We start from the raw sequence: 19,657 nt of genomic DNA on the forward strand, positions 1-19,657 counted from the left end.
GGGTAGGTTCTTAGCACACACCATGGTTTTCCTCCACAAGCCACTTCTGGTTCTTCCTCAGCCCCTGGGCACATGGCAGGCACCTGCCAGCCTTTCGGTCACCTCTCTGAGCAGTCGTCTTAGGCAGGAGTCAGGACACCTCTCCGTGGCCACCATCTGATTGGTGGGATTCACTTCTCCTAACTGCACCCCCCAAACACGAGGGGACACGGGTCAGATCTCTGCACAATGCTCACGGAGCCCCCTCTCTTGGCTGAAGGTGAAAAAAACCTCTGTCCCTGCTCTGTCCATAAAAGTGGCAAAATGGAGGGCAGCAAGTGCCATGACAACTCTCTAAAAAGAAGTCCTTCCTCTTGGTTTTTTTAAATGTCAGTACCTTTATCCCTTGAGCTAGGTAAGACTAAAGTCTTAGTAAATCTCAAACTTACTTTGAGCTGATTGTGACAGACTCGAAGGTGGCCCCGTAACCCCGCCTCTTGGTGTTCATGCCTTTGCAAGGTCCCCTCCCTAGGAGAAAAAAAGTCCATAAAGGCTGTTAATTCACAATTCACAAAGAAATCAATGTAAATGGCCACTAACTGTAAAAAAAATATTTAATATCAAGTCAAAATAAGATATCAGTTTCCAATAACAAGGGATATCTTTTATAAAATAAAATGCCAACAGAATTTACAGATTAAAAAAATGACACTATACTAATTAACAACCTCACCAAAGTGCAGTGAGACAGGAATGATCAGAACCTGTGGTGGAAATGTAAATTATTACCAGTGTTTTGGAAAGCACTTTGATGATAACTCTCAAGAAATTTAGTAGAATCCATGCCTTTTGGCCAAATAACTCTACTTTTAGAAATCTATTATAAAGAAATCTAGAAAATGGTCAAAGAATTATGTAAAGACTTTTCATAACAGCATTGTTTCAGCTAGCTAAAATTTAGGAAAAAATACCGAATAATAGGAGACGAGATGAAAATAGATGATTCATAATGCATATATGTGACAAAATACTAATCAAACATTAAAAATCTTTAATAATGTGAAAATACTCCTCTTTGTAATATTCATTGAAAAATGGACATAACATCCCTCATTAAAATTATTTGTTGGGGGCGCCTGAGTGGCTCAGTCAGTTGAGTGTCCGACTGGCTCAGGTCATGATTTGAGGTTCGTGACCCATGTCAGGCTCTGTGCTGACAGCTTGGAGCCTGGAGCCTGCTTTGGATTCTGTGTCTCCCTCTCTCTCTCCCCCTCCCCCGCTCACCCTCTGTCTGTCTCTCAAAAATAAAAAAATAAACATTAAAAAATATTTTTTTAAATTGAGTGAAAGTGCCAACTATTTTTTTTTCGACATTGTGTTAAGTCCTGAGCAATCAGTGGTGTCGATTTTGTTATAGATCTATACAAGGAAACATCACCATATTTATCACTGGTTTTTCTGAGTAGTAGGATTATTCTATTTTTTTATTAATTGTCTTATGGTTTTCTGCATTTTCCAAAATTTCTCCATGCACATGTGAGGCAACAAATTAAATCTTCAAAATTTCATTTCTCCCAGTACCTTCATCAGAGTCCTGCCCAAACATTAGCCTGCATCAAGGCCCTCGCTGACACGGGAGGTTTGGTCACACAAATCATCTCCCGGTTTAGCACCGGTTAATGGGGTGTGGGAATGGTGGGTGGTTAAAAACAAGACAAGCTTACATTTTTGGATGCAGTGGAAGCTCGCAAGTGTTGCATAAGGAGAGCTTTTGGAAGAGGACAGTGTGGCTTCCTGAGATTCTGCAAAGCGGCGTGTATGTTTGAGCTCCCCGAGCGCCTGGCTGCCTAGCAACTACCACATAAAGTCATCTTTCTCTCCTTTAAAAAAAATTCTAGGCTATGCATGATTTAAATGAAGATGTTCTAGTTCACTGGAGCTTGGAGAGCAATTACTTGTAGCTGTCTTTGGCATTTGTGCCAGGCACATCAGAAAATAAAATGTAGAGGCTGTGCACGCCCTGTGTCTTCATCTCCAACATGTGGAAAGAAGTGCCGTGGAAGGAACAGCTGTTCTCCCGGGGCCTTGCTTCTCTCTTGCAGACTGACCCCCACCCCCACCACCCCTAGAGAAAGTGGGGAAGAGCAGAGTTTGGGCTTGGCTGACCGGGTGAACCTTCTTTGAAGGCCACGAGTGGGGAAAGGGTGGGAGCAGAGCAGAGGGCACTCAGGTTTCCTGAGACTGTCTCCCTCCAGCATCACTCTTTTTTTTTTTTTTTTTAACATTTATTTATTTTTGAGAGACAGAGAGGCAGACCACGAGTAGAGGAGGGGAGAGAGAGAGCAAGAGACACAGAAACCGAAGCAGGCTCCGGGCTCTGAGCTGTCAGCACAGAGCCCTCCGCTGGACTGGAACTCACAAACTGCGACATCATGACCTGAGCTGAAGTTGGACACTTAACCGACTGAGCCACCCAGGCACCCCCAGGGTCACTCTTCTGCCCTGAGAAGCCCCAGAAAAGCTTTCTAAAATATGGATGAAATAAGGCCTTCCTTCTGTAGTCGCTTCAGCCCATTGCCCTCATCCCGTAGAGATTTAACATGACCCTGGAGCCTTCCTCCTCTGTCCTGCTGCCCGCGTACCCGTGCATGTTGTGTCGGATAGCTCTTCACTTGATTCACTCCTTTCCTCCAATGAGCAATGGCCTTCCTCCAGGGCCGCTCAGATCCCCAATCCTGCTCATCGGCGACTCTGTTCCTGCCTCCGAGTCACCTTCAGAACAGCGCCTAGGTCGCGAAGCCATCTTCTGTAGCTCTTACCAAAGTAGTGTATGCAATAGGGACTTCGACATTGCAATAGCAGTTCAAGGACGGACGAGGGAGAGAAAATGGTCTATGTGGCAAAATGGCGCTCCTCTTTCCCTTGCGAAGGTAAAAGGTATTAATGATTTTATATGCCTTCACTAATTTTATGGGTAACAGTAAAACTGATTTTAATTAGGGACTATTGTTTGAAAAACACTAGTCTGTAAGGGGTATGTGAAAAAGGAGTATGGCATCCTGCTCTCCAAGTTGCTAAGAGGTTAATGGGAAAGCCATCCTAGTAAGCAAGTACTATAAAGGACAAAGAAGGTGAGGGACAGTGTTTAATGCAAGCTGTAGAGGGAGAGAACAACCTCTGGGTCTCAGGCAGCAAAGCTCATATCATGGCACTGAGGGGCTCTGGGGGCGTGGCTGGATCTGGATCTGGAGCAGAAGAACAGGCCACATGGGTGGGGGTGGAGGTGGGGGTGGGCGTGGGGGGCGGGCAGAGAAGCTGAAAAACCGGAGGAAAGACTCTTCAGGGGCCAGGCAGGGAGGTACTAAACATAATGACAGGAATTCCAACAGGCGAAGCCTGAGAAACCTACAGGAAGACAAGAAATCCCGTGAAGTGGGCAAAACCTGGGGAATCAAAGAAGCAGATGCCTTCCTTGACCAACAAGACCAGGAGAACCGGCCTGCAGAGCAGGGAGGGCAGAACCACATCGGGAGCCTGACCGGGAAGAGGACCCCAGAATCAGCAGCCCCCACCAGGGCTGGCGGGAGGGCGGCTGATGGGAGGGTGCTACCATTTCTCTAGCAGCTTCTGTGTCAGCCAGCATGCGATTGCTGAGAACTGGGAAGGTCTGAGGTTTTACCCTATGGTGTCAGCCTGCCAACTTCCTGGATGCTAGTAGGAGGCAGAAAGGGAGGCCCAGCAAGGGCCCAGCAAGCCGGGAGAGTTGAGGGGTGCGGGGCAAAGGATGGCCCAGCAAGAGGCATAGCACCCCCATATGTGCACTGGTTCCCCTTGTTCAGGTCCCACGGGAGTCCCGCGGATGGGGCCAAACAGATGCCTGTGCACACAGCAGTTTCCCTTATGGGGAGGGACCTGGAGCTAAGGGAGCCCATATTTTTTTTAGTAGTAGTAGCAGTAATGTCAGTGTTTTAGGGGGAGCCTTGGGAGGTCAGTCGGTGAAACTTCTGACTTCGGCTTGGGTCATGATCTCATGGGTCGAGAGTTTGAGCCCCACATCTGGCTCTCTGCTGCCAGCACCCAGCCTGCTTCGGATCCTCTCTCCCTTTCTCTCTTCTCCCCAGCTCGTGATCTCTTTCTCTCTCAAAAATAAACATTTTAAAAAATCAAAAAAAAAATACAAGTGTTTTAAAGATATCACATGTAAGTAACTCAAAACTGCAAAATGCAGGCCCGGAGAAAGGCCCCCTGGCCTTGTGTTCCCACTGGCCCACACAGGTGCTTCCCTAGGGTCACGTGGAAACACAGAGGTTCTCCCCAAGAGCTTTTCTCAACTAATCTAGACGATTTTGTTTTTTCAGTTGAGGCGTAATTGACATATAACACTGTCTTAGTTGCAGATGTGCAACGTAGTGATTTGATATTTGTATATATTGGGAAATGATCACCAGGGCGACTAGTTAACATTCATCATTACACAAAGGTTATGATTTTTTTTCTTCTTCTTCATGAACAGTATCTATTTTAATGAGCAGTAACCATGCCTGCCCTTTGCTCTGGAAAGAGTCATTTCCCCAAGGCTAGCTGCCATATACATACCCTTTCAAAGGTAACCCAGAGCAAAGGACAGTCCATGCTTCTGCCTGTAAGATGCACAGACGTGCAAGAGCCCCCTGGAGAAAGGTCTCCCGGCAGCTGTCCGCTTAATATCTAACGACTAGGATATAAAATGATCTGAGAGATGTTACTGAGCATGCTTTGAAAACGGAAGTTGAGAATTTAAAAATAAGGAGTTTTATACAATTTCTAGGACGTGTGGCATTTTCCCCATGTTCCTTAATTTTGTGCATCTTGCCTTTTTATCTAGGGGGTGCACCGTAATAGTTAAATAAAGGGATTTCAGCAAGAAAAGAGAAAAATGCAAAGAGGGCTGGGGTCTTCTGTCAGCATCCATCTGAAACAGACTTAGGTCATGATCTCATGGGTCGAGAGTTTGGGCCCCACATCTGGCTCTCTGCTGTCAGCACCCAGCGTGCTTCGGATCCTCTCTCCCTCTCTCTCTTCCCTCCAGCAGGACATCCGTTTGCCTGTCTCTCCAGGGTCTTCAGGATTGACTCACTATCCTGGGCTCTGTGTGGCTGGGCAGCCTCTCTGTCCGTCCAGGTCCCGCCTCCCTCCAGCACTGGGAAAGATGGCAAGTAATTATACCCAGAGATCCAGCCTCAAGCCACAGCTGCTTGTGGATACTGTCTGGGCAGGCAGTTTCCTGGATCTTATACAACAATGCGCTTAAGAAAGAATCCATCTAGGCAGAAATGACAGTGCTAATTTTATGCTACTTTAACATTAATCATAATTCTCTCTTACGCTCAAGGATTTCTAGAAAAATTCATTTGATCCGTAAGATTTAATCTTAGCACTTTCAGCAATGCTGAAGTTTCTGTGCATTTGTGAAACAATGCAGTCCAATATTTAATTCCTGTTGCCGTGTGGAAGTCAATCCTTAGTTGCCACAAATAAATTGTTATGCCTTGCTGAAATTCCAGTTCCTTTTTTCAAAATCTGTTTATTTTTAAATGTCCTTTTTTTTAAAAAAAGACATTTTATTATCCATCGGCTTCTAGACCAGGAATTAATCTCATTTGGGAGATTGACAGGGTAGGAAGCTATAGACTGACCCCTCGATTGGTAGTAGTCGATCCCTTAGCAAAGAAAAATTGGCAAGAGAAAACTGAAAACAGCTGATGTCATTTATGATTTGTCACTTCTCCATTCAAAATTAGCAGTTCTCTATCTAAATTCTAGGGCTTACCACTGTCAGAGAAATAATAGTTAATGATGAAAACAATGCTACACAATAACAATGAAGCTTAACAACATTGTCTGCTACATGTAAAGGCACTTAATGCTGAGGGAAAAAATTAAAAAACAAAAGCAACAACCAAACACTGGAAAGGTTTCTTAAGGCTTTCTTTCGATGACACCTGGAAACTCATCTGGAACGTCTTACCTGGTATGGGATCAAGTGAGACTGTAATAATGAAACTCACCACATTAAAATTTATGATGCCCTTAAGAGACACAGCACCGATTCATTTTTTTCCTACAAAGTCTTGGTTTAAATTTCTTGAATATTTCCCAGAATTAATTAATAATGGCTTTAGACCAGAAGATATCCTTGGTAATGGGGTTTTGCAATTCTTTCAGAAGATATAGTTCTTAGGATTAGACAAGTTGGTGATCCATACTAAAGAACTCAGAGTTTAAGTTAATGTATCATTTAAGTTAATGTATGTAGGGCAGGATTACATTTATCCTAACAAATGAGCATGGGCCATGAATCAGAATCACACGTAGGCAAAGAAGTGTGAGTGGCTTGGCCAAAGGCCCTAAGTGTTATTAAATTATTGCACAGATAGTGTAGGTCTTTTGAAGGTGGGTCTACACAGCATATCCTCCATATTCCTAGGACATTATGTTCTGTGAACTTGTATTTGGCCTATTATGGAGTTGGGTATAGTACAGTGAACAAGAGCTTAAACTTAAGGATCAAAAAGAGCGAGAAAGGGAGGGAGACAGAACGTCAGGATCTCTGAGTTCAAGGGAGGGCTTATTCACTTGCTAGCCAGTAATTTAACATCTTTGTCTCTAAAGATTAAGAAGGAGAAAATAAGAGCACCTACCTTCTAGAGCTCATGGAAAAAGTTTTTAAATGTTTCATTTATTTTTTTTGAGAGAGAGAGACAGAGAGAGTGCAGGAGGGGCACAGAGAGAGGAGGACAGAAGATCTGAAGCGGGCTCCGTGCTGACAGCAGCAAGCCCAGGGCGGGGCTCGAACTCCCGAACCGTGAGATCACGACCTGAGCCAAAGTGGGACGCCTAACGGACTGGGCCAGCCAGGTGTCCCTAGAGCTTACAGAAAATTAAGTAAAATACTGCACGTAAGATGGCTAGCATAGTGTCTAGCACACCGTGTCTGAGACTTGTTCAATGAACACTCACTCTTGTAATTATTAACACTAGTGTTACACTCAGCAGTCTTGAAACAAATTAGGAGTACTGACCATCAAATACACTCAGAAGGAAAGCTTAAGACTGGGAAAGTCAGAATGAATAGACTGGTCTTGGTCACGTATCTGCCAGGGAAATGCTAAGGGCTGCATTTCAGAATGTAGCAACTTCACCAATTGCTTTATAATAAATATGAAATCAGATCAAGATAGATGATAGAAACAAGAGCAACTTAACAAAATGTACTGATCAATTCATTCTTTTTTCATTCAACAGATGGTTTTTGAGGGCCAAGTGCCTACTACGAAATATATGTATGCTGAAGTCACAAAGGAAACGTCAGTAATCATCCCTGACCTCCACTTAAGTTGTTGTTAAGGGGACAATGAAAGAATTGATACTTGTTTATTTAAAATCAATGACAATTTATCTTCGCAAACTTCAAGCTACTTTCACGTTTACTTCTAGCTGTACTGAATACAGTTCCAGGCAAACAAATAAATCTAGTTGCCGAACTGTCGTTGCAAAATTCTTATTGTTTATGTTATGGGGCCTGATGACTCAGGCTTTCTTTCCCTGAACATGGGTTTTTATAAGAAATCTTGCCTGAAGATGGCATCAGTACTTCAGATCACCTCTCTTTCTTTCAGAAAGTGGTGGACAAAGATGACAAGGACACCTCCCCCCGTGGGCAGTGTTCTTCAGTGTTACTAGAGGATGGCGAGATCCAGAAAGTCGCCTGGGTTTGTGCGTGGAGTGGGAAAAACAAGAGATTCCCTGCCTGAACCGCCCCCATGAATCAATTTCCAGTATGGCACACGTGCCTAAATGCTAACGTGAAGGACAAAGTCCAGGCTAGATGCTCTACTTTTAGGTGGGAGAGATGGACCTGAAGAGCACAAATTTCCAAGAGCAACCTGAGTATTCTTTCCAGTGAATTCCACTTTCGAGAATCTTGGACCTCCTGCTCCATCAGAAGGAGGCATATGAAAACCCATGTTTACCCATCTGGAGGAAAAACTAGTTCAGGGTAAGCTTGACAGAATGAAGAGGCCATCATCCCAGAAATCTCCCTTCTCATGGAAGCCCACCCCCTAGTTAATTCTGGGTCCGTATGCAAGTGTGTGTGTGTGTGTGTGTGTGTGTGTGTGTGTGTGTGTGTGTGTGATGGAGGATGGAGACATGGGAGTTTGATCTAAGTCTTCTGGACTTTACAGCTTGTTCTGAAGAGAGACTTCTGGAACTCTGCATGTGAGAGCAAGATCTACAGCCAGCATAGGTCTGACTCATGGTAACTCCAGAGAAGAGAGGCAATCGCAGGGAGTGGAACAATCAGAAAAAGCTCCTTGAAGGAGTTGGGATGTGATGCAGGCCTGAAGCAATGACTAGAATCTGGAAAAGTGGAAGATCACTGGGTCAGGTGTCCGAGGATCTGTGTTTCAGTTCTACATCTCCCACTTGACTAGCTATGAGACTTTGGATACATTTCTGCACTTAATTTTCTCCTTTGCAAAGGAAGATGCTGGATCCAGGATCTGAGGTCACTTTTGGTACCTACCATATACGTTTGATAATAGTAAAAGTGTTTGGCAAGTACTTGATCAGTGCAGTTTCAAGGTCAAAGACCCATGTTCTTGTTCCAACTTCAGAGTTTGCTGCACTTACACTGTTTGTGAAAATGTGAATTTATTTGATGACCTATCCAATTACTTGTCCAATTCAATAAGTATTTATTAAGTACTTGCTGTGTGACAGGGTCTGTGCTAGGTGCAGGGCCTACAGAGATGGGTCAGACATAGTCCACAGAAGAGCTCAGTATTTAGGAAAGTAAAACACTGCTGTAAATGCAATAAATAATTATGTTCAGAATATAGCAGAGGGAATGATTAGGTACTGGGCAGATGAGGCCTGGGAAGCGTATTCAGAGGTCATGCTTCTGAGCTGACTTTTGAAGGATTAAAGGGTATTCCCCACAAAGGGATATTCCAGGCAGTGAAGATAAATTCAAAGGCACAAGGTGATGAACCTCGTGAGTGCAGGGATCTCCGGGGGGCTGGGTGCTGTGAGTGAGAATGTGTAGTTGGGAAGTCCAGAGAGCTGTGGGTGGGGGTGAGAGCAGGAACGGATTGTGGAAGATGCAGCCGGACAGGCGCTTGACGTAAAAGGTCAGTGGTTTGGGCATGAGGATATGTGGCCAAAGATGCTAACTTATCCTCCTAAGTTATTAGTCTAAGAGCAGGAAACTGTATGGCAGGGAATGCATGAGTCTTCTCCAGCCACCATAACAAAGTATCACAGACTGGAGGGTTCACACCACAGGTTTACAAGGTGTTCATGGGGCTGGTCTCTGCTGAGGCCTCACCCCTTGGTTTGTGCATGGCTTGTCCATGTGTCCTCACATGTCTTGTCCATGTGTCTGTGTCCCCACCTCCTCTTCTCAGCTCGTGAGGACACCAGTCATATTGGGTTAGGGCCCAGCCACATGACCTCGTTTTATCTTAATTACCTCTAGAAAGCCCCAATCTCTGAATATAGTCACATTCAGAAGTGCAGAAGGTTAGGACTTGAGCACATGAATGTGAAGGGGCACGGCTCAGCCCACAACAGAGAAAGTCACGCACTCAGAATCACTAGAACCTGAACCTTTGTGACCAGCCCATACAATCCAGAAGCTTATCAACTGTTTGGTCTGGTGAAAGGGGTGTGCCTTTTACCTCCTTCCAAAGATTCCCTCCCCATCCTCTATGGAAAAGCCTTTCCTGATTAAGTGAAAGCTAAGTGAGCATTTCCCCAAAGCCCCAATTTCTGGACCCAAGCCACAAACGTAGCAAGCATGGGATTCACAGAGTTGCCTGGTTTCCTTATCTTTCAAGGCCCAACTCAAACAATGCTTCCTTTGTAAGTGTCCTCACACCCCCTTTCCTGGAGCAGAGGACAATCTCCTCTCCTCTGTGCTCCCACGACACTTCATCTGCACCTCTCAGGGAGTCTCTCCTTGCAGTTTCTGTGCCTCCACAGCCCTGGAGTAAGCTGAAAACACCTCCACCTTGTGTGTCTCACTCCCTTGAGGCCAGAATTTTCATTTTCGCCTTATCCAACACACGATAAACATCAACACTGATAAAAGAATGAATGTAGTTTGTTGCTACATTCTTTACAGAACTTTGGCACCTGGATCACCTGGGTCACCCTTTCCAGCCTCATCACTGTGTCTCTTGCCAAGTTAAGGGCAGATAACCCTGGTCCTTCCTGGAGGATTAGCTCCCAGAGGAGGAACTTTAGTACTCATGTTAGGTACTAAGCATGGAACTGCAGACTCGGAAAGAAGGTGATCCCGTGATGGAGTAAATGGGCCTATCTTGAGGAGATCGTGTATAACTCACACAGAAGGAAGGCACACCAATTATCTTCTACAGATATCATGATGAATTCTATTCTTTGACAAAACAAAAAAACAAACTTAAAGAAACACAAAATATTGCATCCTTGCTGTTTTTTCTGAGTCACCGGGATTTTAAGTCTGGGGCTGGATGACTCCCATTGGGGATAGAGTGTGGAAAGAAAGTTCTTGTAAAGAACTCCATGGTCAATATGATTTCCAAGTAACTGCTGATGACACCTGAGACTGAACAGAAGAGAGGAGCCCACGTGTATGCACACTGCCATTTTTCTTTCTTTTAAAATTTTTTTTAATGTTTATTTTTTGAGGGGGGGGAGGGGCAGAGAGAGAGGGAGACACAGAATCTGTAGCAGGCTCCAGGCTCTGAGCCATCAGCACAGAGCCTGATGCAGGGCTTGAACCCATGAGCCACGAGATGACGACCTGAGCCAAAGTCGGAAGCTCAACCGACTGAGCCACCCAGGCACCCCTCGTGTTGCCATTTTTCAATGGGCCCATAAATGTACAGTTGTGATTAACAAAATTACCATTCCTCTAAAAACCCTTACTGAATCTTCAGTGGATTTTTGTTGTATTATTTCCTCAACTGCTTGATACTGACAGTATTCTGAAGAGGTCTTGAAATTACCTGAAGTTATAAAGGGGAACCTCTTAAACGAAAAGTTCGGGAGCCAACTAATTTTGATATGAATGCTTGTCCTTTGTGAAAAAAATGGAGACTTCTGCTCCAAGCATTGAAATGAGCAGCTAGGGAGAATTTTAAGATTCTGCTTCCATCTTTTGATTTTGATGACACTCTGTTTTCAGTGTAATTCCTTAGAAGTGCTCTAGGGTAGGGCCGGGAGCCAGGGGTTTGTTTATCTTTCAGCCCGTGGTGACGAACTCCAGGATTCCTCTACAGGGCACACTAGCACTAGCACAGAGTACAGACAAAACAGGATATTACTTTCTGATTTAGTTCCCTGTGAGAATTTCCCAAAGGGCTCTCGGGTTGCCTCTTCTAAATAATCTACATGGCAAAGTGGCCCGAGACCTGCCCTGTGACCACTTTGCATATTAGTGTGAATGGGTGTTGCCAAAAGAAGAAATTATTCACAAAGAAGAAGGATTTAACAAAAAAAGAGAGGTGCTGGACGGAGCAATAATGAAAGCACATATTGGTGAAAGGTATTTGTGTGTGGCTTTGAGAGGAAAGATGTATGTTCACAGACATTAAGGAAGACTCAAACTTCTCTTCTATTGGGGAGGAGTGGGACCAACTCTAGACAGAATCACACTTAGAGTCAAAGGCATTGTCAGTGTGTTTGGCACCAGCTTTACCTTCCTCATCATGTTGGACTTGGACTAATCTATATGCCACGTTGAATTCCCTGAACATATCCCACAGGCAGGTTGGGTGAAGGGTGGTGTGGACCAGCCTAGGCCAATTCACCCTAGCATCCCCCCACCAAAAGGTCCAGAAAGAGCAGTGAGTGGCTCCATCCCCCATCCCTCCTCCTTTTCAGGACTCTTGACCCTTTAACTCGCTCTAAGCCTGTGCTCAGGAAGGACTGTGGAGAAGCTGGTTAAAATGCAGATGGCTTCTCATTGGCTGCAGGATAGGAATCATGTCCCCTCTAGTCCCAGATTAAGTTTATGGTCCTGGGGCACCTAGGTGGTTCAGTTGATTAAATGTCCAACTTCTGCTCAGATCATGATCTCACAGTTCGTGGGTTGTTTGACAGCCCAGAGCCTGGAGCCTGCTTCGCATTCTGTGTCTCCCTCTCTCTCTGCCCCTCCCCCACTCATGCTCTATGTCTCTCTGTCTCTCAAAAATGAATAAATATTTAAAAAAAATTTTTTTTAAAGTTTATGGCCCTTCACTCACCCCAGCCCCTCATATAGCTCCGGCTATGGCCACATTGCAATTTTCATTTGCACACTGAATCCTCTTGACTTGTTCACAAGCCTTTGAATAATGCCATTCTGTCCGAAATGTTTTTCTCTAGCTGACAATGTTCTTATTCTTGAAGAGAAAACTTTCTGAGAAGCATCCCTGACTCCTAAGGCAGGCCAGTCGCTTGGCACATGGTAAGCACTCAATAAATTATAGGTGTTATCATTGTTAGGCTCTTAGCCATCCCCAACTCTGGATTTCCACAGCCCTTGGTCTATACGCATTAGAGCACCTAGTGTTTGCAGATCTTTCTCCCTCATTAGTCTGTTTTGTACATCTAGCACAGTTCCTGGTACAACATTTGTTAAATGAATCGGGCTCAAACTCAGGTACCCAGAAGCACCATTGACGAACACATTCAGAAGACAAAGTAGATAATAGGGAAGGGTGGAGACTGGGGAATGGAACTCCTGGCTGCATCTACTTTACTCTGAGCAATTGCCACTATGCAGGAATACTTTGATTTAAAACACAAACGAAACCAAAAAACACCGTAGACCTGAATTTTTCTGCATAGTCTCTAAATTTTAAAATCTTCGCAACAAACATGAATTTTCAAAACCACGGAGTAAGCCAAGTAAAACATTCCTGAAAGATGCCAGTTTCCATCTTGCTTAGAGACTGGAGGGGGTGGATGAGTGTTGACTGGTCTCCAGATGACAGCCACTTCTCCCGGAGTCAGGATGGCCCCTGGAGGTCTTTCTGCCAACATCAGGAATAGGACCACTTCCCTTGTACTCTCTAGAGCATACCACAGTCTTCCACTTCCAGAGTCTCTATGGGCTTTCAGTCTACTGACAAGCTGCCTGGCCATAGAATTCCCTGCCTGTGTTAGGGATTGGCTGTCGACGCCATTCAAAGTCAGGCTTTGCGTCCCTCAAATGGGCATGTCTGTCTGGGAGTCTGGACAACACCACTTCCGAGTAGGGAGTGACAGTGAGGAAGGGACTCTGATGAGAAGGGTGGAGTCAACCCCACCTTCCAATGGGGAAAGAAAACCTGGTTGGTCATTAGGGGGCTTAGATTTCAGACCTGAGAGTGTTTGCAGCAGTCTGAGTGATCGTAGGTTCTTTATCTGTGTTTTCTCAGTTATTCTTCACCACAACCCTGAAAGGCAGGTATTTTTATCTTTATCCCATTGATAAGGTCACAGAACTTGGAGAGAAAATTCACCTAATACCCCACAAGGACAGAGCACAAGGCTGGGAACTGAACCTTGGTGGTCTGCACACCTCCAAAGTCTATGATCGTGTTCATTCCTCCATGATGTCCCCCGCACGAGGCGGGGTTTAGCCTGGGAGGGGAGGGGGAAAATGCCTTTCTCACTTTCCTCTCTTATCCCCATGTAAGATTATGTAACTGTGCAGAGACAGCCAATTCCCCTGCCCCTGTTTTCCTGATTCCACGGTCCCTGCAGCCCTAACAGGCAGAGAAGGGAGAGCTCAACTTCTTATGACAGAGATACTTCTTCAATTCTATTCAGCCCACCGCTTCCAAAATGTACTCTGGTTTGTTTTGTTTTTGTTTTTGTTTTTGTTTTGTTTTTGTTTTTGTTTTTACCATGGAGCTCTTTCTCAGAGCACTTACTTCATATTCATAGTCACAGGTGTTCCATGGAATGCTCTTTGTTAAACGTTCCACTTAACTCCTAAGAGGGCAGTCTCTTAAAAGACACAGTGCTTAAGTTCCTTGTGGACCAAAGGGAACACTTATGAGCAAGCAATGAAGCTGACTTGAGGCTAGGAGAAGGCTAAAGTGGGGAGACGTGGAGTATAAGAAAACACAGAGGGACAGGTTTTTGGTAATACATAGGCTCAGACTTTATGAAAAGCACAGATAATGCTAAAAAGAGAAAGTTTAAGAAAGCACCTTGATTATGAGAAAGCTTGTCAATGCCAGGAATGTCTTGCCATGAAAGGCCAGGAAGGGAGGGGCTGAGAAATATTTCTCGCTGTGGGATTTTAAACAGAATAGCTTCCCCTTGGCAAGTCTCTGGTGGGGATGTTTCTAGAGTCAGAGGATAGATTAGATTATCGCAACATCCTTAGAAAGCATCCATTTTAGCCATAACTTAAAACCCCGCATCTGAAAGCTGAAGGCCAGGGAAGTGATAGGACCACACAAATCTGCAAGCAGCTTTGTGGCAGAGCTCAGCCCCGCACCCTCATCGTACAAGATTGTTTTCTGCCTTAAGCCCCGTTCCCCTCTCGAACCTTCCAAAGAGATACAGACACTCAGCGACCGCACGGGGCTGCTTCTTGTGGCAGCCAAGCAAACATGAGATGTACGATGACCACAAATGGTCAGCCTCGCTGGGGAGCACGCCTCAGGGGAGGACTCACCCAAAATAAACAAAAGACAAGGGGATTCGGGACTCCTAAATGTCACAGCAAGGCAAATTCCAACTTCTTGTAACTTTATGCAATGTTATAATTAAAAATAAACATGCAAGCCTGGGCACTCACCCCTGGGTAAAGATTTCACGGTGTCTTGTGCTGTGACAGGCCATTAGTTAGAGTAATTAGGCTGTGTGTGTAGCTCTCTTGCACTGCCTTCTCGAGGCGGAGCAGGGTGGTGGCTGCAAGTGGTGGGGGGACTCATCTAAGCCCTGAGACACAGCCGTGCTGGGAGGGGAGGTGGGTGTCCCCCTGGCACTGATGAGAGAGGGTCCTTGGACCATCTCCAGGAGCCTGGGGCTGCAGCCAGCAAGCCTCACTAGTTAGCACTGACAGGCGATGAGTCATTCCGGCTTGAATGAGGCTCATTATTCAAAAGGAGGTGCCAGAATGCCAGTTGGTGTGGTTGGAAATAAATATATCCGAGTGTTTCAGCAATGCCAGCTCCATTCCTACTCTGAAAAATGTCAGATGCTTCCTACCTCACTGTCACCGGTGAGCGCTCTGCAGTGTAAACAGAAGGCTTGGTTTAGTTTGGTTTAGCTCTCTGAGAAAGCAAGTGGAGATAGTAATGCCCACCTTGCAGGGCTGTGAGGGGTAGAGACGTTGGAGCCAGATAAGCATCCAGACGGGTGCCTGGCCCCACATGGGCATGCAGGAAAGAGCGGTTCGGCAGCGCATATGAACGCTGATCCCGGCTCTCTGGAGCTTAGATGGACTTGGGTGTGAATCTGGGTTTTGTTGCCTACCGTATGGAATCGGACAACTCATTCCAACTTAATGTTCCTTGTCTGTAAATGAGCAGAGTAATAATTGTCTTACTATCTACCTTGCAGTATTGCTGAGAATACCAAAGATAATGCACAAAAGTACCCAGGACAGCATCCATATGTCATGGGGCGTCAAATACTGATTGTGGCTAATCTAAATATTTAGATAGAACTGAAATTCACTTTTGTAATCCAGCCAGCACTATTCTGCCTGGTCTTTCCTTTGGCCGCCATCTTGACATCTTGAATGTGTTCCCTCAGGTTAAGACCATATACACCTGTGTCAATGAGAAAGAAGAATGATCACAGCTAATACTTGCTCAATACTAATTTTGTGCTACATTCTGTTCTCACACTGTATGCACAAACTCTTTTGGTCTTTATAACAACCCTATGAGGCTTTGCAGGTGATAAAGCTGAGACACAGAGGAGAGTAAATGATCTCTGTGACCATGTCGTGTGTCCAGAGAGTGGCCGCACAGAGATCACACCCAGGCGACTGTCCTAAGAGCAATTCCCCGCTACCCTACTGCCTCTTGCAAGATTCAGATACTTTCCCCCTTTCTCTCCTTCAATTAATTCAGGAAATTTCATGGGCAGAATATTATGTAATCATAATTGCAAACTTTTGAGTAAACCTTGTGAAATGGTTGGTTGATTTCTGTGCTTTTTCATCTGCACGGTAGCCCCATTTTGCAGATGGACAACAGAGGCACACAGAGAAAGGCTCCTGAACCTTGATGTAGTCCCTGTTGCTTAATCTCAGTGCTGTTTCTGTATGCTCAGTATTTGAAATTCCCTTTCCTGAGCAGCTCAGTTCATCGCTTTCAGCACGTGTGTATCGGGCCTCACTCAGCTTCCTGAATACCTGTGGGATCAAGGTACTCCCTAATTCACTTTTGCTGTTGAAGTGTTTTTTTAAATGATTCTGGTCTGGGAAGCTAAAACTTAAAAAAAAATTGGTTTCCCACATATATGCATAGAATTCCCTTCCTCTGCTTGGAATCGAACTGGATATACAAAATTAATTTTTTTTTCTGATAAAAATCACAATAAAATAGCTGGAGGCTCTGTTGTTTCAGCTACGGATTCTTGGTTGTCGCTCACATGACAGTCAGTAAAAGATCATGCTGAGTAGGCTAGCAGCAATAGTCCCGACGCCTGCCTTACACCTCACGTAAATGCGTGCTCTGACAAAATCATTTATTAGGGACACATCTGGGAGCCAGGCAGTCTCACCCCACACCGTTGATGCATCCTGCATTCCCTCCCTCACTCTTACGTGAAGTCCCTTATTTGCTCCACACCGTTCCAGCTGGCAAGGAGATTGCCATGAGCAGTCACAAGACATTGGGGCCGTTGAAATTCAAGGCAAATGTTCTCATTTATTTTGAAAATTTAACATGTGATAAATCACAAACAAATCAAAACTTTTGTTCAACCCAACTTGGCGCACTCCCTCTCTGGAGCTTTTGCTTACTGCTTCTTCCTTATTAGGACCAATATTTTCTGAGACTTATCTCCAATCTCAGAAACAAGCTAGAACACTGGACATGACAAATGTATTCCTAGAAAACCATATATCTGTGAGATTCCACAATACACAGTTCCAAACATATATGTGATTATCTAGGGGAACTTCTTGATTTGAATGATAGAGTTTACTAGCAGGAGTATTCAGCCTGCTCTTTGGAAATTTGTTTTTTTGAAAATCTACTCCATATCAACCTGTTGGTGAGAAGAAGCTAAAACCGTGTGGGCCTCATGTGCAGAAGGCCTACAGTGTTGCGTCCTGGACAGAGGGCAGGAGTTCAAGTTCTGTGTCATAAACCAGCTGCGTAACTTTAAATAAGAGTTAAGTTCTCTGAGTTTCGATATACTACTTCTTAGGAAAAAAAAATTGGGATAATAACACAGAGGGGTCACTGTGAGTATAAAATGAAAAATAAAAAAACAAAGAAGAAAGTAGTTTGTAAATCCACAATGCTAACCAATTGTTCAAAGTTATGGGCTTTGACTTGAGGAAAGCTGAAAAGACTAGATCTTCTCCTGGCTCCAAATGATCCCCCTTCCCTGCTGCCATGACTTCCTGGTACGCCCACAACAGTAGTGCCTTGGAGTTAAGGTGAGTAAACCTGAGAATACCTTGCAGATGTGTGATGTATGTTTCTGGAAGTGGAGACCCATTAAGGCACAGCTTCCCTTCTACATTTGTCCCATCGTTTAATAATGAGGATGGTCATGTAACATGCTATTAAAATGGACTTCTTTCTGGCTTCAAAGGCCTAGGGCAAAAGGCCAAGTATCCCTGATTCCATAGTGGTTAGACCATCTATGCAAGACTTTTTAAAAAAAGTGGCACATAACTCATTTGGGTACCTTTGTCCATCATCCATTTAGAGGGATCAACTCAGAGGCCAATGCCATAGAAGATGTCCACGTGGAGATGCCAGAGAGACCTGTGTCCCACCCGCCCACCCCACCCCACCCCACCTCTGGGAGTGGAGAAGAAGAGTGATACTGCTTTTGTCTCGTCAAGCTAGAGAGGGTGCCCCGAGAGAACTCAAGCACCTTGCAATATGCCTGCCACATTTAGATGAGCATGAGAACCAGCAGGAAGGCTGTGGCTGGATCAGAGTGAGGCTGTCACATTGAGAGGAACACCTGAGCTGGGAATCCTTCCTCTCCCAGTGGAGTGAAGATGAATGAACACCTCTCAGGGGCCAGGTTGGGTCCATGAGGGAGAGGACAGACCTTGGGCTCCTTTGAATCCCCACCAAGAGGACTGCTGAGGAGCCATGTGACCCCAAGAGGGGGGCACTCTTGCTCAGGAAGGAGGAATTGCAATGTCTGACTGAGAAGAGTCAATGACTTTTGAGCTGTGAGCTTCTGCTTTCTTTTAAGGGCCGTTGTCACCCAAGGACCCCACTGGGACCATATCTGAGGAGGCTACAGAGTGCCCTGGGAGAGAAGTAGTTGGCAGGGCATCTGCCACCATGCTCGGTGCTATCTTCAGGACAGGTCTGTGCAGGCAGGAGGCAGTATTCCTGACCCTTGTCTCTCTCCTCCTTCTTTCCTTCCTTCCAGCCTCCAACTCTGCAGGCCAGAGGCAACCTGGGAGGGAGGCAGAGACAGAGGAGAGCAAGGCATGGAAGAAGAGAAAAGTCAGATCTTCCCTGCTTCTTTGGCCATCTCCTGGCTGAAGCTAGAGAAAGGGGAAGGTTTGAAAATGGTAGGGGTGCCTAGGTAGCTCAATTGATTAAGTGTCCAACTTCAGCTCAGGCCATGATCTCACGGTTCATGAGTTTGAGCCCCGCATCAAACTCTGTGCTGACAGCTCAGAGCCTGGAGCCTGCCTCAGATTCTGTGTCTCCCTCTCTCTCTCTCTTCCTCTCCCCCACTCGTGCTCTGTCTCTCTCTGTCAAAAATAAGTGTTAACAAAAATAAACTCAAAATGGATAAAGGACCTGAATGTGAGACAGGAAACCATCAAAACCCTAGAGGAGAAAGCAGGACAAAACCTCTCTGACCTCAGCCACAGCAATTTCTTACTTGACACATCCCCAAAGGCAAGGGAATTAAAAGCAAAAATGGAACTATTGGGACCTCATGAAGATAAAAACCTTCTGCACCACAAAGGAAACAATCAGCAAAACTAAAAGGCAACTGATGGAATGGGAAAAGGTATTTGCAAATGACATATCGGACAAAGGGCTAGTATCCAAAATCTACAAAGAGCTCACCAAACTCCACACCCAAAAAACAAATAATCCAGGGAAGAAATGGGCAGAAAACATGAATAGACACTTTTCTAAAGAAGACATCCAGATGGCCAACAGGGACATGAAAAGGTGCTCAACAGGCACATGAAAGTCGCTCATCAGGAAAACAGAAATCAAAATGACACTCAGATACCACCTCATGCCAGTCAGAGTGGCTAAAATGAACAAATCGGAGACTATAGATGCTGACAAGGATGTGGAGAAACGGGAACCCTCTTGCACTGTTGGTGGGAATGCAAACTGGTGCAGCCGCTCTGGAAAAGTGTGGAGGTTCCTCAAAAAATTAAAAATAGATCTACCCTATGACCCAGCAATAGAACTGCTAGGAATTTACCCAAGGGATATAGGAGTGCTGATGCATAGGGGCACTTGTGCCCCAATGTTTA

The 19,657-nt window shown here is 45.1% G+C and overlaps 1 protein-coding gene across 6 annotated transcripts in view; it reads right to left on the bottom strand.

Annotated features, from left to right (window-relative positions):
- The window catches only part of POU2AF2 (POU class 2 homeobox associating factor 2), a 487,862-nt gene that overhangs the window by 152,446 nt on the left and 315,759 nt on the right, over positions 1 to 19,657 (bottom strand). For all 6 annotated transcript variants that reach the window (XM_053900520.1, XM_053900525.1, XM_053900522.1 and 3 more), the window contains one exon: positions 429 to 507. The gene's annotated coding sequence lies outside the window, so the exon portion shown is untranslated. The remainder of the gene's footprint in view (positions 1 to 428; positions 508 to 19,657) is intronic.

Source organism: Panthera pardus, unplaced genomic scaffold (genome assembly GCF_024362965.1).
Source record: "Panthera pardus isolate Hobbes unplaced genomic scaffold, ASM2436296v1 HiC_scaffold_12, whole genome shotgun sequence".
Classification (NCBI taxonomy): Eukaryota; Metazoa; Chordata; class Mammalia; order Carnivora; family Felidae; genus Panthera; species Panthera pardus.